Source organism: Hetaerina americana, unplaced genomic scaffold (assembly GCF_022747635.1).
Source record: "Hetaerina americana unplaced genomic scaffold, ioHetAmer1.1.p SCAF_10, whole genome shotgun sequence".
Lineage (NCBI taxonomy): Eukaryota > Metazoa > Arthropoda > Insecta > Odonata > Calopterygidae > Hetaerina > Hetaerina americana.
The window spans coordinates 71,377,490-71,403,128 of NW_027286070.1; the positions used below are offsets into that span (position 1 = coordinate 71,377,490).

Genomic DNA, 25,639 nt, shown 5'->3' on the forward strand with positions numbered 1-25,639 from the left:
ATTTATATTAAAGGGAAGATCATACCATACTCTTGTAACGGATTAGGGAACTATGTCGTCAAGATGCCACCTCTACCGTAATACCTATAACTTCCATGCCATCATTGTTTTTTTCAATTATTCTTCCAGTAAATTGCTTTAAATTACCAACAGCCGTGTGTCGATTTAAACTAAACAGCTACATTTCAATTCTTATTGCAGGCCTCTCTCGATTCTCACACTTAGCGTTGGATACATTCACATTAATGACACAAATGGACGCGAGCTAACTCCAAGCGAGTGTTTTTTACTTTCAAATTGTCATGTCCCAATCGCTTGCCGGAGTTGGCACTAATGGTATTGGCGGAAGAGAGAAAGTTTGCTTGTCAACGTGAGGTGTCTATGCACATAAGTATGCGAGTCTCAAGTAGTAGTAGTCACCTGAAGGTGAAGCACCTACCATTGCGGCCAGGGGGGGACTTCCCTCAATGGTCGACCCCTTCAACGGGAGACGATGTTTCAGGTTTTGTTGAAATTCTTTTGCGCGAATAAATTGCGGACTTTAAACAACCAGAAAAAATATTTGATCTTCCGGGTAAGTTCACGCCAGCAATCGATAAATTCTTGGTAGGGTGTATAATATACGGTGCAGGGGAGGAGGAATTAGTTAATAAAAAATTACCCTCTTCCCCATTGTGCTCCCGAACGATGATGGCCATTTTATGAATCGAGATGTAATTTCCCCCTTTGCCGCCGCGTGAAAAAAAAAGTGTGTATTAATGGAAGCTTTGTTGCGTGATCCAAGCCATTTGAAGACGGGAGAGGGCGCTGGGGTTTCCGTTATTCTTATTGTTGCGTCGCGTGAATTAGCTTCGCTCCTCCCCGTTCTTCCCTCTCAGCGAGTCATCGCGAGGATGGACCGGGGAGGAATGGTTACTTCTTATGATATTCACCCTTCGAATGAGCCACCGTTACCCACTTCATGTACGGCCGTAATGGGTCCCATTCTCTCCGCCCGTTTGAGGGCCGGCGACCCTCCATCACCCCCTGCTGGGCGGCGTGGCCTTATCCGCTCTCGCCAGTGTTTAGGTTATTAGGGAGTGGGCGGGCGGCAGCCGAATTATTTGCGACATAGGTGATATGTGCAGGAAGATTCACTCGCTAGCGTAATGATAGATAGATGTCTTTATTTGGGCGAAATTGAGACCAAATGGTCCCTTCTTCCATTTAACCAATCCTTATATACATATTATATTATCCATAAAATTTATAATTACATGCCTACACCTTAAATACGTATAAATATACGTACATTACGTACCTATTTGCACATCTAAATAATATATATGTACATAAATAGGTATACACCCAAACATACACGTGTACACCGAGTGAATGACAGTGAAGATAGAGAACAATAAAATGAGGAAAGTCTAAGCAAAGAATGAGGTTTGTGGGAAAAGCTAGGGAGAGCGTGGCATGGCTGAACTAGTAAAAACCCACGCAGGAAAAACACCCACGAAGAAACGGGGGGTGTGAAAAACCTGCGAAAACCCTATTAATTAGAGGAAAGATACATGTACATTCTAAAAATTATTTTTAACATAGTATAGATATATTTATGTTACTAAAATTGAATTGAAGAAATTAGTAACATTTCAATTAACATTAAGAGTAATGACAATCATAACATTAGCAAAAAAGAATAATGCAAAATCCTACTGCTTGAGAGGGCAAAAGAAAAGGTGATCTGTATAGAAGCAGGGTGAAAGGAGGAACGGGTATACTGGTTAAGTTTTGTAATTGAGGAATATAAACTTTCTCTCTGAAATGTTGTTGTGGATGGAGAGTTTTTTTATGTCATCTGGGAGAGAGTTCTACGGACGGCAAGAAGGGTGGAGAGAGAAACCCGGCGTCAGTATTAGCAAACTCATGCCAACGGAAGGGATGAATCGTGCCACCGTCGGGGTTCGAACCCGGGCCTTCCGGGTGGGAAGCCAACTATCCACCGCACCACTTCCATCCACTGGTTTATCGGAGGGCTTTCCCCTCACGACGTCTCGCGTGCCAAACTCCAGGAGGTCGGAGGGAACGAATGGCTGGAGAGCTTGAAATCGGAGCGAGCTTGAAAAAAGTTCAATCACCATTGCGTAAAAAAGCAGTTTAAATAAAAGATAAAAAGGCGGCATGGCGCTTATTTTCGCTTGGCCAAGGGGAGGGGGTCGCTCTTTCAGTTTTATCCCCTCTTTTGATCCTGGACCGGCATTCCAGCCGTGCCTCGCACCCTAAGCTATCAGGTATGGAACAATTGAGCTGCTCAGTCGCTCGGGAACCACTGTAATTTCAGTTGATCAGTTCGCCGTGTTTTTATTTTAAATGTGCGTCTTCGCTCAGATTTCGGAAATGGATAGTATCCGTGTATGTTATTTTCCTTTCTTTTCCGGTTCCGCACTCTTCCGCCAAATAAATGCCTTTTATCTCTCTTCATTCCCATTGCCGGTTCACGTGGCGGGCCATCGTCCTTGGGATCTCTCGTGTGACGTCAGAGCCAGGGCGTGGATTTGAGTTTCCACTTAGCGGCGCGTCGTGGGCTGTTTTCCGGCGGAAGATGCCACCATTAATGTTACATTTCGTGGATCATTTTATGAATTAATCGTTTGATTCATTCGCTTAGGCAAATTCCCCGTCAATACGCTCGCGGTCGAGTAGAAAATTTCGCTCTGTAATACAGGGATGAATCACATTACCGAGAACGCAATGACTGCCTCGAGGTCCTAGGGCTTTTACAACCTTCGACGCGGTCCATCAAGCCCCATCAAGGAATTATTGAAATGAAATGAAATTATTGACTTCGTAATTCGTCACACATTATTTTTTAAAACACGACCCAGGTTTCGACGTCGTACATTATCATTGACCTGATGATGACGTTCCACGTCGAAACCTGGGTCGTGTTTTTTAAAAAATAATGTGTGTGGAATTACGAAGTCAATAATAATTTCGTTTCGTTCCCATATGTTATTGTAAATTCCATAAAGTTACGGCGGAGACAACCAGTCCCATCCAGAAGCGTTGGGAGACGACTTCAGGCCCCAGGCAAACCTATCTTTTGGCGTCCATTACCTCGGCCTACTCGCTCTAAATTTCGGTGCCCTCACTAATGCCTTCTCTGGGCAGTCACCTGCCCTGTTTGGCGCCAGGATGGCTTCTTACCCCGCCCTCGAGGCATCGAACCTTCAGACGTTGACCCTCCCCAAAGTGTGTGCATTCTTCTCGCGAAGTCTTAAAGAAGGCGCATATGTTCAACCCACCCTCGAATTTCCCGTCGCCGCCCTGTGCCCTCGTTAATCATCTCTGTGAAATCTGTCATGCTATTTCTAACTATATTGTAACAAATGAATGATTAAATACTTGGGCGTTATCTTCAATCGCGACCTCTCCTGGAGAAATATGAACGAGGAATATGTGGACATGCTGGCAAAAAATTTGGGTGTATTAAAGGAGTATTTGGGAAATATGAATAGAAAGTTAGAGAGAAATGTTAGCTTTCGCTGGTTAGGCCTCACTTAGAATGTGCTGCTAGTATATGGGATCTTTAGGAAGCTGAACTGATTGCCGAAATGGATCGCGTGAAGTTTAGAAGAGCTAGATTTCTTAAACGTTGTTATGATAATCTGAGTAGCGTATCAAGATAAACTATTTTAATTACCAAATGGAGCTAAAAGGAACGAAATCTCATGTATAAGTTGGAAGGATATTTCTTTAGCGATGACGTTGAAAATTTCTTATTAGTCCCAAATTTATAGATTAAGTGGGGAACAGATATTTTTAAGATGCCATTTTTCCCACGAATAGTGGGAGATCAGAATAATTGTAAGCGACCGCGCTAGGGAGACAAAACTATTTAACGCTGGTACATCACTACGTAAACCTTTGTTTTTCATCCTCATGTAGATATGAGGTTTTTATATTGTATCCCTATAAACGAGTTTCAGTTCTTAAATTAGTAGTCCACTTATTTTTAGGAAGACTTTAGTTCCCACTGGAATTTAGACTTTTTTGGTAAGCAACTTTTTTATAATCGATTCATGAACTTATCTGGATTGCAAATTAATTAAAACACTGCATGTAAAAAAATACAAATTTTAGCCCTGGGAACCTGGAAATCTACGAGGATTGTTACCTAGATTTTTTTTCAAGAGATAAGTTGAAATTAGGCTCTAAAAATGTTTTCTTCCCAGAGGATCTCGTGTTTTCGGTTTGAGCATTTGCATTCATCTGGTGCGGTTGTTCGTGCTTGTTCATCGAGCGATTGAAATCAATTTCTGCGCAGAAAGGCAAATAGTTTTGAGTGCCACTCCACGTATCTTGATTTCAGTGTGAGACGGTGGGCGGGGCAGTGGGAACAAACCGTGCGTGAGGATCGGTTCTTGTCGTCTCACATCATTCTAATTCCCTCCCGAAAGGGGTTAAGCCCAGGAGCTAAGAAACAATCGTTGCCGTTCGAGAGAGACAGACGTCCCTCTCTGCGGAGGGACAACTCTCCCGTCATCTCCCCGCCGCGATCACCATCTCTCTCCCTCTCTCCCCGGCACCCCTCCCTGACCTGGGGTTGGGAAAATGTGTGCTATCATCATAAACTCCTTCACCCCGGCATCCGCTCGCCCCGGCATCGACCGATGATGACTCCCATTCCCCGCCACCCGCACTCGGCGGTCGCCTTCTCTTCCGCGGTCCGACCCCCCCCCCTTTCCTCTCCCCTTCCCGACCACCTTCCCTTCGTGTGTGCGTGCGTGGAAGCGGATTTCGGAGAGATGCCGGCGCCTTTTGAAGTCTCTCAGGTGCTCCCTTTGTCTGCGCGCGCGGATACCCTCCCTTTTTTTCCTCTCGAAACGAATCATTAACGCTCGGGAGGGCCTCCCGAGTGTCTCAAATCGGGGGGGGGGGGATGGAGGGTGTGTGTGCGGGGAGGGAGAGGTTTGGATGGAGTAAAAGAAAAGGAGAGGGAGGGAGGAATATCCCAGGCGGCCCCACTACACCCCCCTCCCCTTCCAACAATCCCTTCCTGTTCTTCTCCGACTCCACCCTCGACCCCCCCACCCACCCACCCACCCGTCATTTTTTTCGGTTCTCACGCTTAATTGATTTTGTACGCGTCAAGGGTTAAAACGTGTGGAAAAAGCCCCGGAGAGGGCGGAATGGGACGTGTTATTTTGTTTTCCGTTTTTGACGAGAGAGAGTCGCACAAATAAATCTCGCGAGGGTGGAGATGTGTGGGATGGGTCGCGTGTTTCCAATTATTTTAATTGCTTCCCCTCTCCCTCCTTCCCTCCCCCCCCACTCCCTCTTCAACAACACACTCATTCTTCCCGTGCGATGAAAGGTTACACGCGGTACGCTGACTTGTTCGCGCGTGTCGCGACCAAATGAAAAATTAGCATTTTCGATAGATCATTCGCGACACATCACGAGGTTTTTCGCGGCCAACGTTATGTCACGCGCGTGACTTGTCATGGCCATCGCTTAGAATGACTGCCTGTGGTTTTACTACTGAAGTCTTAGGGAATAATCATGCTTGATTTCCCAATGTGATTTTATAGGGATACGTATGCGAATGATATCGATCGTAAAATCACGCATACTTCCGTGTTGCGTGGTATTTGAAAAGCAGCGCAAGCCTCAAACAACACTTGAAACTCATTAGATTTTCTTCATTTTTGTATCCATATATTTTATGCGCAAGTGACATTCTGGTCGTACGAATCGGACACTATTTCAGCGTAAGTATCCTGTTTATTTCCGGCATTAAGTTCTTCTGCGAAGGGTTCCGAACATTCGACTGGTATTCGAGGTAAAGTCTTTAAAAAAAAAAACGCGAAATAATATATCTCTGTTATTCTCTTTTTCGTTCGACTATATCCTCGCGGTCCGTTTGGAGAGCCTTGGTGTTTCCCTTGAATTGCGGCGGCTCCGCTGATACTTTCAGCGTATATTACTCGAGTCAAAAGTTTCCTGGGAACCAACCCGACGTAAGAGTCGGGGGGGGGGGGCAGATGGAGTGGGAAATCAAACCGATGATGCATTTCGGGGAAATGCCGTTTGGTTCTCACGGATGGTTCGGGGAAACGCTCGTCTCCTGCGAGCCAAGTTCCGCTGTCTCGGGTGGAACTTATTGTGTCCGTATGCCGTGTCTTCCGACGCCAAGGGCGGGAAACCTCTCCTTATCTCCCTCTTCCTCAATCCCACCCCCCTTGCATTCCTTCTCCCCCCCCCCGCATCCTTGGGGGGGGGGGGAGAGGGATGAAGAGCGCCCAGAGGAGGAGGCGACCCACCGGCGTCGCGCCCGCGTGCTCGGTGTTGTACGCTTTTACGATCTTCCCGGGTGGCGTCGTTCGAGTTTCTTTTTTATCTTCCCTTTTTTTATTTTTTTACGGCCTATTAAGGAGATAATTTAATGCCCCGGATGGACCGTATACATGTCCGAGGTTTTAATCTTGCTCGCGAGTCGACGAACGAAATCAAAGACGGCGAGGAGTGGGCGAGTGAGGGGAGTTGGGGGGAGGGGGGGATTCGCTGCTGATGGAGGTCCAATATCACGTTTCACGCCGATTTCTCGACTGTTCACCGTGTTTTATCCGAGAGAGTCGGGTCTGGCAAGTTGGTGACGTCTTCGACGCGGACCCACCAAGTTTTCGTTGCTGTTGGCATGTTTCGTTTTGGTAATTTTTTTTTCAAATTTTCAGAAGAGATGCATATCTTTAATGAATCATGTAATGTTATCGATGCGACATTGGGACTTCGTCGAGAGATGTATTGCACGCACGCGTTGGATTGAATCAACCGCATAAGGTAATCTGTTGGTTGGAAATTAAAAAGCACATCGCATGAGAAATGAAAAAAAATAGATGAAATTTATGTATTCTTTGAGTTAATGTTATAACCGCTCTCATGATGGGGATATGTCGCCAATTGTATTTATTCTTCGCTGGGATATCTTAATTGAGGATATATAATATTAAAATCACTTCCCCCCGAGTAAGCCCCGAAAAATGTTTAATTTTGATTTCAACTAGTTCTGGAAAATTACATTCGTTGCATGAAAACGGCAGTTTAGTAATTTCTAATCCTCGGTGGCGGAAAGCGACACCACCCTTGCCCATTTAATTCTTAGATTGGAATGTATAGCTTTTAAAAACATTCATCTAAATTTCCGCAATACCCCGCAAGCCGCAGCTAGCGCGCGTGGCGGGGGATGTTATAACACCACCCGTGCAGAATTCAACCGCATACAAAAACAAACGAAAGAATGCCAATTCAGACCAACGCAGACGCTCGCAGATATTCATGCAAAACCCATTTTTACTCAGCTCATGCCTTAAAAACCCAACCAATGAATGATCGGTAGCTGATATTCCTTGTTCTCTTTTTGTAACTTTTCTAAACTTGCCACGATGCTGCACGGAACTTGGCAAGAGGGCCGGGAAACCCTCGCCTCCGGGTCAGTCATGGGTGCTGTGGGAAAAAAGATCGAGTTTGGTGGGTCAATCGCGATTCCGGATGCAGGCAAAATGCTTGGTTATATCTGGATCCACCGCGCCCCGTTTCCATCCCCTTGGAGATGGGTGCCAAGGGGAGTCAGCAGGAGTTTCCTCGTATAGATCGCGGTGGCAATAATGTTTAGACCCGTGCGTGAATTCGCTGCCCATGTTGGTTCCTCGCGCGACGCACTCGGAAGGTCGAGCGAAGTGGTCGCGGGCGATGGGCGGGGGGAACGCCCTCCCCCGTCGCTCGCCGGGTTTCCACGAGGGATCGCCCCTTAATTTCACGCGGAAAAGGATCGACCGCCCGGTCTGCTCTCGAGGACGCGTCGCTTAAAGATGTTGCGAGCCCCAAGAAAGGAGAGACTCTTGGGGGGGGGGAGGGTCGTTGAATATGGTGGACGCTGGGGGAAACCGCAAGGTGTCAGCCAATATCTCACTCAAGGAGAGAAACGAGAGAGAGGGGTGGTGTCACGGAGGGGGGGGGAGTATGAGTGAGTGAAAGACCCTCCAGAGGGACGTCACCTTTCGGCCTCGTCTCCCCCCCTCCGCCCCGTAAAGTGTGGGCGTCTACTCATCCATATGAGAGCCACTGCGAGCGGGAACCCCCGTCGTCAAAGAAAATAGTCCTGCGCCGAAAATTCCAGCGACCACTCCTCCTCCCCCGCGCAATGTTCCGACTCCCAAGTCCGATCTTCGAGCGGGCAGTCCTTGAATTACCCTAGACTGTTTCGGGGGGCATTTCATTCAGGTTCTATAAGAAGGTCAAGGAGGAAGGCCCTACTTGGATGACGTATATTATTGCATTATTGCGACCAGTGTTTCATGGAGGAAGAATGTTAACCAGCCTTGATCACCAAAACACGCGTGGGCGCGCTCGCCAGCGAAAATTTCGATTGAGAATTATTCAAGAATTTGTAAATGTGTAAGGAGAGTTTCCATGCGTTTGTTTCATTTTTATTGTATATATTCGGATGCCTTGTAAAACTAAAATTGAGCACTCATGTTAGCATTCCTTTTCCCGCACAGACTTGTAATTGAAGAAATGACCGGAGTAAAAACAGTTTCGTCAAACCGAAATGGGCTTTTTTTCCTTCATTGTAGAAAAAGGTGGCATGGTCCCATATGTCCATGACAACGTCCGTCGATTATCTTGAATGGGAGGGGGCACAGCATATGCTATGGATCCTTGCAAATATGGGGTGGTTAAAAAAAAGTCGAAAATGGCGTTTGGTAATTTAGAGTTCTCCCCCTTGACTCACTTCCACGTCAGCCACCCACGCACGCACCGACGCGTGTGGAGGGGCAGGCCTTCCAGCCGCCCCCACCCCGGACGCCCCCCCTTCGATCCCTCGTCCCCGAAGGCTTCGCCGCCCACACACGAGGTCTTTTACCGCTCCGGGACGGCATGGGGGCCGGCCGGGGAGGGAAGCTATAACATCTCTCTCTCACAGTCAAGCCTCCCTCACCTTTTGAAAGCCTCGCGAGGAAGGACGAGGAGTCACGTGGTCGATCACAATGGCCCCGAGAGAGGGCCCCCTGTCAACTTTGGCCAGGGTCATTTCCCTCGCACCCATTTCCACCGCGGGTGGAAAAAATGCCCAGTCTCCTCCACCCCCTTCACTCCTTTCTTCGGTTCGGAATGGTCGTAGGTTTACTCCCTACATTCCCCTCCCCACCCACCTTTCCTTTAAAACTCTTTCCGAGGGGCCATTCAATCACCCTTTCTCTCCCCCAACCTTGCCCTTCCTCGGCCTCCTGAGCCGGCTCAGGTTCGTTCGTCTTTTTCTTCGTCTCGTCTTGACTCGGACCGCCGGTCGCCCCTTATAAACACACACACCCGCACCCAAGACACCTCTTCCTTCGTTTCCTTTTCTTCCTCCTCAGCGATGCTCAAAAGGTTGGCTGTCCACCTTCCCCCGTATATATCTCTCTCTCTCAGCTTCCCTGGCGGTGGCCCGCACCTCTTCCTTCCATGGAGACGTCTCCTTCCTTGACGCATCCAATTATTCCTCTCTGCCCTGCCCCGTCCTTTCGCCCATCGGCTTCGGAGCCGGGGGTCGCGGGGCCTCTTTTATCGACCGCCTTGGAGGACGGGCGGAGGAATTTCATCGTGGACTGCGGGCAATACGCGTCCGGTCGGGGAGGTTATAAGGGGACTCTACCCTGGTTGGCTTAGTGAATTTGCCTACTATTTTTTCGCTCCCTGAAGGTTGAATTAAGAATTATGCTATATCATTTGAAGTTATGTATTACGCCTAGGCGAGTATAAATTAGAAGTAACGAGTAGTACGTACGTTATTGATTCGTTATTAGTTTATGACCTTAACACAGTAGGAACATGTTATTAAAACACCCGTTTTTCCTTACATCTGGAATGCATCGACATCAGTATTGCATTAATAACATTGGTTTGCTGCAGCCCTCCACATTTCTCATTGTTCATTTAATCGCCCCCTGGTAGCTTCTTGGAATAAATGAACATTCCATTCGTCTTAAAGCCCCAGCTTTGAGGAACGGTGGTGCAAGGAATACCTCGGGCCGGCCACTTATATTCGCCCCAGTTGATGAACGTGAATCATCGATACGATGCTGAGTTTTTCATATTATCTTGAGTGAATGACCCTGAGGTCGGAGGGCGCGAGTGACGCCTCTCGTGTCTTGCCTTTCATCCCGGGGTCTCTATTGTTCCTTCCATCTTTGCCGGAGACCTTGGGTGGAAATGATGGAGCATAGATGTTTCCACGAAAGAAAAATGTGGCAAGTATGAAAAAGTTTCCAGTCTGCCCTCCGATGCCGTTTTTTATAGGGATAATAATATATGTATTTTTTAATTCAAAGTAAGGAGCAGGAAAACTCTTTAGGCAGTAATATTTCTTCATTTCTTATTTAATCCACCTACGCGATATATCAAAATCGCTCCCAGTCGAGTAATTCGAAGGATCTAATTATCCTCTGATCCGCATAACCAGTGGTCCATGCCTCCTAGCCTAAAGGATCCCCTCATGGATATTCTCATGCATTCTATTCTCGTTTTTGCTCATTTTTTTGGTATATTATTGTCCTCTCCTTAAAAAAGAAGCCCTCTTAACTCAATGCCTGTTTCTTACCTTTCGTATTAAGTCGCTTCCGAGGTAGGTGAAAGATCTGTTTACTCAAAGTCAGCCTTTCCTCTTTGTCATATAGTAATTTTGTTTATCGATTTTCGTGTTACATCCCTGAAATACGTTCGCCAGTGAATTCCAGCAAGCCTACCGGTACCTTCATTCCTCTCTGCCGTCAACTCCAGCCAACAGGCACGGTGCTTTCTCGGCGTTTTCCCTTCAGCAAATTCTTCCCGGATTTCCACATCCATTTCGGCCGGAACTTCCTGCTTCGAACCGCGCCGCACTCAGCAGCTCAGAAGGAGACGATCGGGTTGTGGAATTGAAACATAACCGATGAGCGGCTCGATATTGTTCATGGATGTCAGCTGCCGAAGTGAGACACCCATGAAGTGGTTCCTTGGGTCTCCCACCTCGGCAGCAGACATTCATGAACACTATCGAGCCGCTCATCGGTTATGTTTCAATTCCACGACCCACGGTGCGTCCAATTCTCATTCCCAGAGACGACGGCTTCTAGATGCGAAATCCAAGTGGGAAAAGGGCGAGTTCGCCGCTACACGAAACCATTTAAGGATTCCCGGGAGCTAGTCCGCTGCCCGCTGGTCAGCCTACCCCTTCCAGTGATGGCCCGAAAAGTCTTCCGCGTCCCGCCGACACTGACCACGGTTGCGGTGCCAAAAGTCGTAAAACACACTTTCCACGTCTCCCATTCGGCTCCGGATTTATTCAACGCGGCGCGTAAGGCATCTCTGGCTCACGTCCTCTCTCTTTCTCTCCCGAGCGGGCCGTTTTATTTACGAGTGCGCCCCCGAGACCAGACGGGACCACGGTGCGTGTGTCGTTCCCTTCAAACGGAGGACCACGACGCACCCTCACGGATGCACGGTGCTAACTTACGCGCCTCGTCATTGCGGTGGGGTTAATGCTTCCCTCCTCTTCCTTCCTATTTCGTCTCTCTTTTTTTTTCCTTCGCGACGCGAGAGTACCTCGGTCCTGGAACCCAGCCAAGCGTGGAATTACTTCGAGGGGAAATATCCCGCCAGCCTTTACCGTCTCATTTCCTGGACGGTATGGGCCGATGCAATTTTTTTATTATCATATTTTTCGGTTCAGTCAGGGCCCGCCTTTTTTTTTCTTACCGCATCCGGGGCAATCGTGTATGCCCCGAGTCCCCCGCTAACAATCGGCCGGTTTATATTTTTTTCCTCGCTCGAGTGGAATCATTTCGGTGGGGTGGATTTGTCCCTCGGTCGCTGTTACCCTTCTTCCCTCGAGACTGCAGAGGGGGGCAAGGAGCTTCAATGGGGAAATCTGTTATCCATAGTTCTTTCCATTTGGCCCTCCTGAACTCCCCGGTAACGTACGCACGTCCACCGTGGAAGCGCCCAAGTGACGGAGAAGACCTCGCAATTAAAATTGGCCGTCGCCTCTCTGAAAGGGGGCTGGCCTTCGGTCGGGGGTCTTCGACCGGGGTCGGTGGGAATATTCCCGGTCCTCTCTCGGCCCCCTCCCTGAGATTTTTGTCCCTCAACCGTGGGTGGCACCACTCTCTCCCTTAACCGCAACCCCCATTTGGAGGAACACGTGGACCCAAAGAAATAATCCCCAAGACACCTCTTCCATTCATTGGAGCTTCCCAGAATTCCGTATTTACATTCCAGAGGTGCCCCGTCCATTTATCGGGCGCAGGTCCATAATTCTGCGTCTGGCAGCGGCCGCCCCTCCTCCCCCCTCCCGTCTTTGCGCCTTCGCTTGTTCATTCGCGCGACACACATCTCCCTCTCTCTCTCTCTCTCCTTCCCTTTAATTCGAACCATGTACAATCTTTTAAAAGGCACTAAATTATCTTTCGACCCCCTCTGCAAATGAATTTGCATTCGCAGCTAAGGTGAGGAAAGAGTTTTTGTTTCCCCATACGTTTTTCGTCGAATTTCCTTCTAATAGTAATGCTCGTGTTTTCTTTTCGGTGGATTAAGTTGTAGCTGTGGATCCTGCTTACGATTTGTAGCAGTTAAAATTAATAACTAGATTCTTTAAATGCAATCGGTACAAGCAGGTTCTTTTGTTAGGATTATGTTAACAATGCTTTGCTAACCTTACTTTATTACCGAAGGAGAGATCTTGAATATAAGATTGGGGCAAGAATTTATATGACGAACTGGTTTAAAATATAATTGTTTCCACTTGCGACAAAGGATGTTATTAATTTTCATTGAGATCGCTAAGGAAACACGAATGGTAGATACCCTAGCATTATATTATACAATTGTTATTTTATTTTAACCATTACTAGATGCTCCTACGCCCGGAGCAGTACTTGAAATTGAGATACGATAGTATGGCTAAGGATTTGAAAAAAATCTCCATCGTTTGATTTGCACAATTCATAATATTGAAATGGTTCTGTAAGTTCACTGCTGCTAGAACTAAGCTCAGTGGTGAGTGAGCCCCTGTGTCTATTATCATTAAATGTGTAACGCATAATGAGAGGTACAGAAAATATCTTCAAGGCTGTTGAGCTTTCTGGCGAGATGTCTGCATCTTTATATAGCGTTCTGGAAAGTTCACGTGAGCTCTACCATGTTCTAGAAAGTTCTTGGAATGTCTTGTAGGTTCTTGGAATTCTTTGTCGGTGCTCTCTTGCCTACCGTAAACTAAATCTTCCTAGAATGTCCAGGAAATGGATAAGTTTGGAATATTTGAAGTCCTCGGGGGGCAACAGTTTAAAGAGAAAAATACAATTACCATTTATGTAGACATACGGTCATCGTAGGCAACTGTAAAAGAATTGTTTTGTACCCTGAACTTCGTTTTCTTATACTTCCTCTGTCCCTGGTACGTGTCCCGTCCCCAAGTGTGTTTGTGACTATACTACTTCGTGAACATATAGTATATCTTGAATCGTAGGCCACCACACTCACAGGTGCTTATTGGAATATTGGTGATCGAGATACTGGATGAGATGTATCGTCCGTGGCCATGGAGACACTCACAAGCCTAATTGCCACTTTAATTCTTTCATTATTTTGATTGGTACGAAAGGGGAACGAGAGGAAACGGTTTCGCCTGCGAAGGTGTGATCGGGAACATCGCCCGGGACAATGGCCACCTCGTTGTCGCGGATCCCGTTGCCACCCGACAACCCACCCGGTCCCCTCCGCCTCCCGCCGGGCACAACACAAGGTGGAGCGGAATCCTCGACCGCCCGAAATATATGTATTTGCGGCCTAGCCTTCTTCTCGAATTGGAAGGAGTTAGGTGGTAGTTCACCCGCCACCAAGCCTCCCTCCCCCCTCTGGTGTGGCACCAGAGTGGAAGAACAGCACCCGGTCCCCCATTGCCCCGAGCCCGGCAGACTCAAGTCCGAGCGTGTCCGGCCACTCGGGAGGGGTCCGCGAGATTCCGCCGATTCGTTGATTTTTTCCCCGATCAGCATCGAAGGCAGGAGTTGCGTCAATTTCGCGCTACTTTATTCTAACTTATGCCACACGTTACGTTTGTACAATTAGCGCACAGGCGGAGCCGCCATATCGCGCTGTAGTGAAATATCCGACTGCGACAATGCGAACTTTCAGGGAGAAATACAACAGGAATTAAGTTAAATAGGGCTTCCTTTAAGGAGGGGACAATGATGTACTTAAAAAAATGTACAAAAACGAGAATGCAGTGCATGGAAATATCCATGAGGAGGTCCGTTAAGAGGCATGGACCACTGGTTGTGCGGATCAGAGGAAAATGAGATGCTTCGAATAACTCGACTGGGAGCTGCAAGCCCAAATTTCGAATGGCTGTGGGCTTAGCATCCTCTGCCATGCACCCTGCTTGGCGGCTTGAGGGTTGAGATAGAGATGATGTCGCGTGATGGGTGGCATCTCCTCGGAATGCGCCTACTCTCGACCTCAATTTCCATCGCCGCGTGTGGTGTCACAAGACACTAGGCTCGCGTCAATGCGGCGTGTGCGGTAAGGGTTCCCTACGACCCTAAGGAGTCGGTGATGCCGCTAACAGGGTGCTCGCTCGTTGGCGCATTACCCTCGCGCGGAAGGTGGCGAGGAATTTTTTAAGGCGGATGGGAAGTTTTGAAGGGGGGGAGAGGGGGTGAAAGGTTCGCATTATCCTGCGAGTGGGTGGGCGGTTTTTACCAGGAATCTGTCGGTAAAAGGGTCCGGACGGGTTGACTCGACCCCGCTCCCTGCCTACCTGTCCCCGGCTCCCCTCCCTCCCCGGCTGACCGCCCATTGGTTCGCTCTTTCTTTTGCACAGGATTTTCATTTTTGGCCTCTCTCCCCACCCCTTCCTCCTCCCCAACTCACGTGCGCCGGGGATCGCCGCGTGGCAATTGTGCCGGGAAGTGACTCCACCCACACTGGTCGTCTTGGGGACGCTTTTGAGTCAGGTCAGGTATCGGACCTTAAATTACGGTCGCCGTCTGAAACTTTCTTCGGTTTGGTGATGGGTTTTGCCACCCGTCTCCGGGTCGAAGGAAAAATTTCGAAGCCGTTTGTGCAAAAATTATCATTTGCGAAACGATGGAGTCTCTTCAGGTCGTTTTTGGGTCGACTAGTCCAGTATTATGTTTTCTTGTTTTGCGTTTCCGGCACGACGAGTGGCGACGAACAAGAGGTTTCGGGGTCGTTGTCTGCCCGGTTTGGAATGCCCGGCCAGTCAATTCTTCCCGATTCAATTTTAAAATTTATAAACTTTCGATCTGAAATAATAGTTTTTTAAGAATCGTTAAAGACTGTACGGGAATGCGTTGAAGTATTCGTCATTCATGTCCGCGCGAATGAGAATGTATTGGATATTCGTGCCGGATGTATTCGTTTCACAACCGGTTCCTCTTCACTGGGGCATCTTCTTTAGTGAGGAAATCCCTCCCCCTCCCCCCCCCCCCACCCGCGCCAACAATCCGCCGCCTCAAGGGTGCTTATTCAAGAAGGCAGGCAATAGCAAGTTATGTTTGTGTCATTTACATCTACATCTACATAATACCCCGCAAGCCGCCGCAAGGGCGTGTGGCGGGGGGTGTTAGGTCACCAACCGTAAAAAGGAAAAATACCACATGCAAAAAAACAGCACGGAAAATTACACCCACAGCAGCGCACACACTCATGCAAAAATCCCTTCATCCAACACTCATGCAAACACATATGCCGCAAAACAACTAAAAAACTGCACCCCATGATGCAGCACGAAAGCCATCCTACAACACGGAAGCCAGGACACAACAAGCAAGAAATTGAAACATCACTACCACATGAAAATGCACCACGAAACACTCTACCCCCAAAGAGTCTCTAAAAGGCAGGGAATGCGACCCAACGTTGCAGGTAGCAGGAATTAGCCCCCGCGGAGAGGGACGAGGGATTGAAAGGGAAACTTAAAAACAGATGAACAGAACATGAATGAGGTCATTCGGAAAGAATGGGTTATTATAGCAAAACACATAAGGTTAGTGGAAGAGCATGCATTTAAATACAACTAATTATTTTTTAGACGCTGAGGGTGGCAAGTGGAATTTTTGCTATCTATAACCCTGCAGTTGCTATCCCGTATTGTCCGTGGGAAGAAGGAGTCCTTGAGTCGGCTAGTTCTGGCATCTATTTCCCGAATTTTATATGCATGATCCAAGCGACCAATGTATGTAGGAGTACGAATAATTTGCGAGACCTCGGTGCTGAAACATGCGGATCTAAATTTATTTAATAATTTCAATCTTGCATTGAATCGTCTCTCAGCCAATGATTCCCACCCCAAAACAATTTACATTGTTAATTTCTCATGGTTCGTGCCTGGGAAGTGGAACGTTAACAGTCTTAGACCTTTTGGGCAATAAAACGTTTCAAATTTGAGTGTATCCGTCGTTATTCGTCATTTCATTAATATATGTATAGGATCTAGGTTTATCGTAGCATCAAGGGTAGTATCGGGGCATGCGCGTGCACATACGAATTTGGGGGTGAAGTAACTGTGGAATATTCGCTCTTGGCTTTTTTATCTTCTCTTCTCTTTTTAGGTGCAATGAAATGGATAAATAAATGTCAACACGAATAACGCCCAGTTTTTTTTATTAAAAATCTCACGTGATTCAAGACCAGGAATGTCGTATGCGTCCGGCCGACGTAAGCCACCTCATTTAAGACGAAATATAAAACAAAGAAGGCCCATAATCCAAGACGGCGAACCTTGGACACTGCTGGCTGCGACGCATGGCTATGCCCACTGCCTTATTCGACTGAAAATAACAAACACCGGCGAAAATAATGAAAACCCACCTGTCCTGCATCAGGAAAGGCTTCCAGAAAATCCGAAATGGCGTTTCAGGATCGGCTTGATAGTTTAGGACTGGGTCCTGGATATATTTCAGTTTTTCCGGAAATCATTCCCTGCACTCAAAAATCACTCAATAAAATATCTCGTTTATATTTTATTCGGTACTCTGCGGTGACGCATAAGGAGTCCAGTATGGACATAGCATCGTTAAACGTCTAGTTTCAATATAACGCGTGGTTTTGCTCTGTTTTCGCTATGCTTCCAAGTTCTCTTAGATGTTCCATGCGAATTCATAATGTATTCGGCCTGGCAATCAGCAGTGAGGATTTTTTCTCATGAAAAACTCGGCTTCAACCAACCAGAAATAAATTAGGATAGAGGGAACGAACCAGCTTTACGTGATGCATTTTTTTCAAAACTTTTCCACGTGGTTATAATTATTATCCTCAAATTCAAATCTCTTTGGTCATTTATTTCTCCATTAATTTGATTATTTTACCGAGGTAGGGTGAAAGTTTGATGTGGATATTTTGACTCCTCCCCGAAACCGAGACGAACCAGTGACCCAGAGAAACAGGGAGTGTGGGTGGCAAAGACACGCTCAAGGTTCGGAAGGTTGGAAAGAACTCTGAAGGCGACGGAAGTAACCGAAGGAATTGCAGGCAGGCAACAGTGGATTCGAAAGAAATGATGGTGGCAGCCGAGCCCTGGCGAAATTGTTATCGTCGCCCTTAAACGACGAGTTCACACTGCTGCTGGCAGTGGGCTTCAAGCGGAGTCGGACGAAGGAGAAAATAAAATGCGGGAAAGACACACCAGCTACCCCCATCCCACCCTTCAGACTCCAAACCCACATTTTTTTATTGCGCGTACCGAAAAAAAATATTAAAGGAGCTAATGACGTGCGACGGGTTCCCGTCCTCCCCCCTTGGAACACACGCCTCGAATCCCTCCCCACACCACCACCACTCCCTTATGGGACATCATCCTTTCCACCCCCCCACCCCCACCCCCACCGCTCTCACATACAAGAGCTTCCATAGCCATGCTATGTCTCCTTCCCTTTTATCACTTCTTACTTGTCGCACATTCCGCCGTAATTGCCTCCTCTTGGGGAGTGGGGGCTGTGGGGTGGAGATCGTGGCAACGCAGCGCGTCCGCCGCCGAGAAACTCTCTCCCTCTTCTTATTCTTCTTCGTGTGTGTGTGTGGGTTCGAAGGAGCTCCGGGGAGGGAAGGGAGAGGGGTGTGGGGAGAGGGAGAGAAGCGTAATGATGAAGCAAAGACGGAGAGGATCCAGTGGTGGGTGGTCGAGGGAGGAGGGGAAGCAAGCGGGGCCCGGGATGGAGCCCTGTGGGACCTCCGGAGCACTCTCCCCTTCTCTCTCTCTTTCTCCTCTAAGTCGCCTCTCCCTTTCTTCCCTTCCTTCTTTTCACAGCTTCCTCTCCTTCCTTGTCTTCGCGTCACTTTCTCTTGAATCCCTTCTCCCCACTTTCTAATATCTTCCTCCATTTCTCTCCTTCCTTCCCAACGTTCTTGCCCTCCTCTTTATACATACCTCCTTACTTCTTTACCTTTCTTGTCTTCCTCTGAGACTCTTACATCTCTTTCCCCCCACTTTCTATCTTCCCTCCCTTCCTATTTTTCTTATTCTCTCAACCTTTCTTTCCTCTTGCTTTGCTCCTGAGATGATTAACTACCTCTTATTCCCATTCCACCCCCTCTCCAAATTCCCTCCATTCCCGCTCCTTCCAGTCATCTTCATATTCTTGGCTCGCCTTTATCCGTCTCTCTCTTCCTCCCCTATCCTTTTTTCCCTCCCTCTCCTCTCTCCCTCCCGACCTCTCCCTCCCTTCCCAGGCCCCTCCTCATCCCACCCCACCCTGCCCATTCGACACACGATGCTCACTCATCTCCGGCGGTGGCGACCTCCTCCTCCGCTGACCGTCCTCTCTCTTTCTCTCTCTCTCTCCTCCCATCCTTCCCTTCCCCTCCCATCGTCTTTTTTTCTCGCTTTGTGTTCCCCATTCGTATCACTTTTTCGAGGCCGCCCTTGCCCGGGTAGGCTGGACGGCGGGGGGGGGGATACGAATTCCCTCTACGAATCCCTTCCTTCCTCCTCCCCCAGTCCCTCACTCTTTCTGTAATTACCTCCCTCATCTCCTTCCTTGTCTCATTCCCCACCAAATAATATATTAAGGCTCACTTGACGTGGTCTTGGGCAAGGCACGGTGGGTATGCTTTCCCCGTGCTTTTACCACTCTAACCCCCTCTACAGTTTAATGACAAAATAGCTTTCTTGCATCTTTCTCCGCTCCTAAATTCTTCGCTCGAACTACCTGTATCTTTTTCCGGTGCCACGGCCGCTGTGCGGACTACATTGGAGGGAGTTCGGTGGGCCTCGCTCATAACCACCCGAGTGTTATTACCACGGCCGTGCTCCCTTCCTTCTCTATTCGCTCTCCTCATAATTGACTCTTCGTTGCCCGCAAACTATAAATTGTCGGATAAATCACCGATGTATCTCCCCGACTACATTGCAGTGCGTTCCAACGCCGGTTTTTTCTTCTTACTCGATGTTTTACCGTTGTGACCAATACTTTTCCCTTTAGTTTCAATGAGGTTAAATAATTTTTACGGCACTCGTGTAAACATCCGTTTGATTTGTTGGATAACATTTGAAAAAACTTGTAACTCGGTGTTGGTTTCTTGATGTATTTATATGAATTCTTAAGCCCAGTTGGTATCCGGTAATTCTTTCGGAGGCTTCCCCTTGTTGAATATCGAAAGTGTCTCCCGTATTGACTTTGAGCAGTCGTGAATAAAGCGGCACTTTTAAATGTAAATAAAGGCATTGTGACTATTGTTTTCGGATGTATTTAACTCCCGTCGAAGTAAATGAACCGTTGACACTTGTAAGCGATGGTCTGCCATTTTAAGGTAGGTAGGTAATAGGTGGGCGCACTTTGTTCACTCCTACTTTTCATGGCCTCGCCCAACAAGAGGGAACATGGCGTCCACTGCATTCCTATCCTATTCCCACCCCTTCAAACGCCTCCCCCTCTACCTATTCTAGTCTTCAACCTTACTTCACCTATCAAAATGTGCCCTGCGTCCATTTTTCTCCTGCCTCACTTGGTGTTCCCCCTACAACAAAATCTCTCCTCTCCTCTTTCAATATTTCTAGGGCTTATTCGTTTGTTTTCCTTTCTGTCCATTTCACCTCTTCCCAACCTTCTCACTCCTTCATCTCGCAACGTCTTGTTCACAGTCTACGCCCATCATCTTACTTCAACTACCTGGCACGCCAAACCATATTTCTATGGCATACAAAACAACATATCAACATTTTCATTATTATTTTCCTAAATTTTTCATCATTATTTTCCTAACCTCCTTATTTCATGTCACCTGTCATCAATTCCCTCCTTGTAGAAGGCTTCTTTGCCTTACGCAATTTAATTTCTTCGATTCCTTAATTCAGTTTTTCGTGGACCGTTCAAGGGATGTCCAGAAAGTAAGAGTGCTGAATTTTTCAATTTCATTAAAAAATGTATTTAAAAAAATTACATGATATTGAAGGTTTATACGTGTGTCGCTTATTTTCCCACGTAGTGGCCTTCCCGTTCTTTGGAGGTTTTACGCTGCGGCACGAGTTTTTTGATTCCCTCCTCATACGTCATCTCCTTCGTCCACTTACAGACTTCTTGTTTCACCTCGTCATCGGTTGAAATTTTTTTTCCACCCATGTAAGTCTTCAGGAAGGTGGAAAGATGAAAATCTGAAGATGCCAAGTCAGGGGAGTATGCCGGGTGGCTAAAAATGTCCCAACCAAACGAATTCAAAAGCTCCTTAGTTGAGTACTTACTCTTATATTCAAGTGAACTTCTTAATTGATTTTCGGCAACGAAAAATCGGAAGTGTTTAATAAATTAAAGACGTCTGGTGGGCTGCGAGTGCAACGTTCATTTAACGATATCGAAACAATTCCTGCGGATAAAGGTCTGTCCTCATTAATAAATATGAGTGGATGCGGCCGTTGCTTCTGGGGAATAATTACCATCAGGGATAAATGATAACTTTGTATCCAATTCCACACGCGTTTCATCTACATCTGCATCTACATAATACCCCGTAAGCCGCCGCAAGTGCGTGTGGCGGGGGGTGTTAGGACACCACCCGTAATTTAGAAAAGAAAAAAAAACCGCATGCAATAACCACAAAATCATATATCCAAAAAAAAAACATGGCATACATTCATGCATGAACACTTACACCCCACACACATGCAAACACTCAAACTACATCTTACATACACATGCACCTGAAAGTATACCTAACAGCTTTGCAGTGTTTAACTTTGCTCCGACTTGTAAATTCAATGTTTTCAATATTTCTAAAGTGACTTCGGTTTCTTACTATTATGATTTCTGATTGTTCGGGGAAAGAATGAGTATTTGTACCTATCCGTCCTGGAATCTATCTCCCTTAGTTTATCATTGTGGTCTGATCTACCTAAGTAGTGTGGGGCCATTATAATTCTTTCAGTGTCATAGTTAAACTCGTTTGTTCTGAACCTTTCTAAAAGTCTAAGCCTCGCTTTTTCTCTCACACTTCAAGTGGTTCCCAGCCTAAATCCCCTAAGAGACCTGTCACACTTGTGTTCTTATCATAACAATTTTTAACGAATCTAGCGGATTTTCTCTGGACATTATCTAATTCTTTTTGCCAAATTTTCTCCCACGGATCCAAAATACTTGCGGCATATTCCAAATGAGGTCTAACTAGAGCAAAATAACACCTCTCTTTAACTTTTTCAGTTTCTGTGGGTTTGGGCGATTAAATGATAATCCAGTGGGAGGGAGTAACTTCATTGCCTTGCAAAATTTGAAAAAAACAAGGAGGGGAAAGATGACATTTTCCCAAGGTGCTGCCGACGGTGCGCGCACCCCTGGTATCCCAATGGAGCCACATTGACATCAGGGTTCAAGGGCAGTCGACCCATCAGAATCGACTCAGGTCCTTGCTAAGGGTGGGTCTAGAAATCGCGGACTTCGAATTGGCGTGCGGTTAGGATTTTTGTGCGTCTCACACTCTCGGAAATTGGGATTCGTTTCTTTGAAATTGCAGTTACATTCCATAATGCGTGTAGCGAAACGCAGTCACCATTCAATGTAATGTTCAGTGAAAAAACACAATAATCCACCAGAGGGTTGTTTTGATGGGTGAGGTTAGAAAAATCACCTGATACGATACTAAGTTGAACGACATGTGAAATTCGCCCATCAGGGAACTGGGGGAGGGGCAGTTCCTTTCCCTGTGCCACGTATGGTTTCCCGGGAATATCTTGGTTGCCGAAGTATCACCGGGCTCGCTTGAATTTAAGGGTGAAGGACTGAGACGTCAGCCGGAATCAAACCCAGGCCCTCGGGTCAGTAGGCCAGCGCTCTGCCAACTGGACTGCCCTTTCCACCTTAAGGTATCAGTAGTTATTCGCATGGGAAGATATATATTTCCGTGATTTTCGTAGCAAGGCTGAGGAATCTAACGCTGGCTCGGAAAAACTCGGAAAGGAAAATGATACGGGTCAGTCTCGTTTGTAATGGGGATGAGTGCGTTTTCGTCTGGGGGCCCCGTCGGTCAAAGGAAGGGCCGTTGATAGGCGGGTCACGTTACCTCCAGAGTGGCGTTGGCATGAAAGCGCCGCCCATCATCCCTCTCACTCGCATTCCCCGGTGTGGTTCTCCACCCTCTCCCCCTTCGAGAGGGTGGAGTCCCCTCCCCCCCCCCATTCCCAGCCCATCACCCCGCTCCCATCTCCCCTCGCACGGGCATAATAGAGTAATTCAGAATTCTATCACTTCCCGGCCACGGCCAATCTCCTTCCCTGCCACCACCCCTGCCGCCGCCGGCCCCCGGGCCGCTTCCCTCCCGCGCGCCGCCACTCCCACCGACCCTCCTCGGCTAATCCACTCGGCCATTATCATCACGGGCGATACGATACGATACGCGGGGCGTCTAGTCGGGTGCTGGTCGAAGCGGAACTTCGTGCGTGGTAGGTAATTTTGAGTATCGCAAAATTGTCGATGCTGCCATTTTAAGCGGATGATGTTATGCTTCACATCGCAACGTCGAATTTCCATTAGTTTTTGTGTACGTATGATTGAATTTGCGTTTTTTAATGGTGCGCCTATTGGCAAATTCCCGCATTGAAGATTAACGTGATAAAGGTATTTCTCATTCTACCCATCATTCGTCATAATTTTTGGTATATTTTCAATGTTCGGGAATATATTTCCATGGCAACGTTGTATCGCATGAACATCGTCTCGAAATACATATCACCGTAACGAAGAGGTTATGGGGGAAAATTACTGAGCTTGTCAAACCCGGAAATGTTATTTTGTGCGGTATTAATCCAAGTTAAACGATGTTAATGGGTTATGGGGTATTATTTAAAGAGTAGCCTTATCTGGTGGAATTTATTCGCCGAAAAATCATTTGATGCCGTCTAAAGCTTCATAAACACATCCGATGATGGTATTTTCTATTTTCTGGTACACTTTATAAACGCGCAGGAATATTACTTTGAATTTACCTGTAATTTCCTCTGAAGTTTTTAATGATTCCAATTGATAAATATTCAGTAGCATTTGCGTTCTACACTTGTACGTTTACTTTGGCTCCTGAGTTATTGCATTATTTTTCTCTTACCTCTGATGTAGCAGGTAAGAATTTATCGTGATGCTGAAAGAGAGATCCTTATTATTTAGGCTTACATCTATATCTACTAAATACCCCTCCAGCCGCCTGAACGGTGTGCGGCAGGGGTTGTTAGGGCACCACTCGCGATTAAGAAAAGAAAATCGCATGCAAAAGCCACGCATTCATAAAATCCACAAACTAAACATGGTTTGCATTCATGCAAAAACCCTTACCCACACACACACATGCAAGCACTCAAACTACCATACTCGTACATCATAGATGTATATTTTTGAAACTGATATTATCGATTGTGAATCTTGCAGAGATAGGAGAGTCATTTAATCAAAACTAAGGTCACTTTCTTCTGGCGAATAATGGCATCATCGTCAGTATTTCCATCGGAATATTGGTTTTACTGCAGCCCTCCATTCCTCTCTCCTCAGTGCTAATTCCCTTACCCGCCCATTAGTTAGTCCCTTTTGTCTTACGTCCTTCGTAATTCGTCCGTTTTACTTATCTCGTAGTGTCCCTTGCGGGACATTCCATTTAATTTGCTCTTCTATTTTGTTAAAAAGCGATTAATATACGAAAAAATAGATACATTTGTGTAAAACAACCGAATTCGACTTTTTTAGAGAACTCAAAAAGTATTATATTTTTTCACCGTTAGGAAAATGAAACTGTTGTTTAAACAAGGTTTCACCGCAATTTGATCTGCATTTGTTGTTTCAATAGCTTCGTTAAGCCTTCGAAATTCCATTAGCGCTTGAAGTTTTTCTTTAGCGATGCCCTTCCCTCTCTCTTTTTAGTTTTTTTTTTCGAATGGGGAAGGTTCTGGTGCGCTCCTCGGCCCTGAAGGGTGATCATGCCCCCTCGTCCTATTGAGATGTACTGGGCGGACAGGCCGGGGGGGGATGTGTGGGTCAGGGGGGTTGGAAGGGGTCGGCGGGAGAAGGGGCGGAGTCGAGGCGGGCGGGAAGGGGACGTAATTGCACCGTTGAGGTAATGGACGGGCGAGAGAGAGAGAGAGGGAGAGTTGGGGCGGTGGGGGAGGGGGCGAGAAGGGTTCGTTCGGATGAAGGGAATGTCTGAAGAAACTCCCCACCCCTCTGACTCTCCCCTCTCCTTCCACGCATATTCCCTCCCCTCCCTCCCGATTACGACCAGAAAAATGAATCGACCCCCCACCCCCCTTCCCTGGAATTCCATTCGCATGCTTTGGCCGTGTTTTATGAGCTCGGAGAGATGTTTCTTGTTTTTATTTCAATCCGTGCGTTACGGTGCCGGGAGGGGTTAAGCCGGAAGTGCCAAGGCCGAGAGGTCATGCGGGGTTCGTTGATTTGACCCCTTCGTGCACCGATGTTGTTTAACTTGTGGGGATAACTTACAGCAGCATGTGGGTCACGGCGGCACTCCGAAGCCTTTTTTATTTCCCGGTCCCGTGCTATGTGCACGTAGCGGATTCTGTACCGATGGGATTCATTTACCTGTGGAACTCAGTGTGATTCATGCGTTCGATTGATAAGTTGGTGTTCGTCTAAGTTTAATTTTCAAGTTGAATTCAATACAATTGAACTTTGCGAGTTTTTTTCCATTATTTCAATTATTTCTGACCACTGTGCCCTTTTTAATTTGATGTGCCCCGTGCCCTCCTAACTAGTAAATACAGTTCCCTTCCCTAGACTTTCAGTTCCGCATGAAGGGATTATTCTTGCACGTATAATTATTGAAATGTGCTTCAAATGAAGTAGCGTCCGTTTTGCTTGTTTCATACCTCTCGTTCGTCTGCCATGCACCTCTGCTTGTCCAGAGGGTCGCATTAATATATTTCTTCTTATTGTCAATCGTTGGTTCACCATTGATGAAATTCATTTTGTATCATCGTTCACGAATGCATGTTGGTACAGGTGGCGGATCTAGAATACCTCTGAAGTAAGGATTAGGGCAACTGTCGCAGTTTTCACATATCATCACAATTAATTTCATAACCTTTTCTCAACGAATAAAGTTGAAAGTAATGTTAAATTTCAACACG

At 46.9% G+C, this 25,639-nt stretch overlaps 1 protein-coding gene across 1 annotated transcript in view; it reads left to right on the forward strand.

Moving 5' to 3' along the window:
- Window positions 1-25,639, forward strand: part of ptc (protein patched) — a 199,226-nt gene that overhangs the window by 124,698 nt on the left and 48,889 nt on the right. The gene's annotated exons all lie outside the window — the stretch shown is intronic.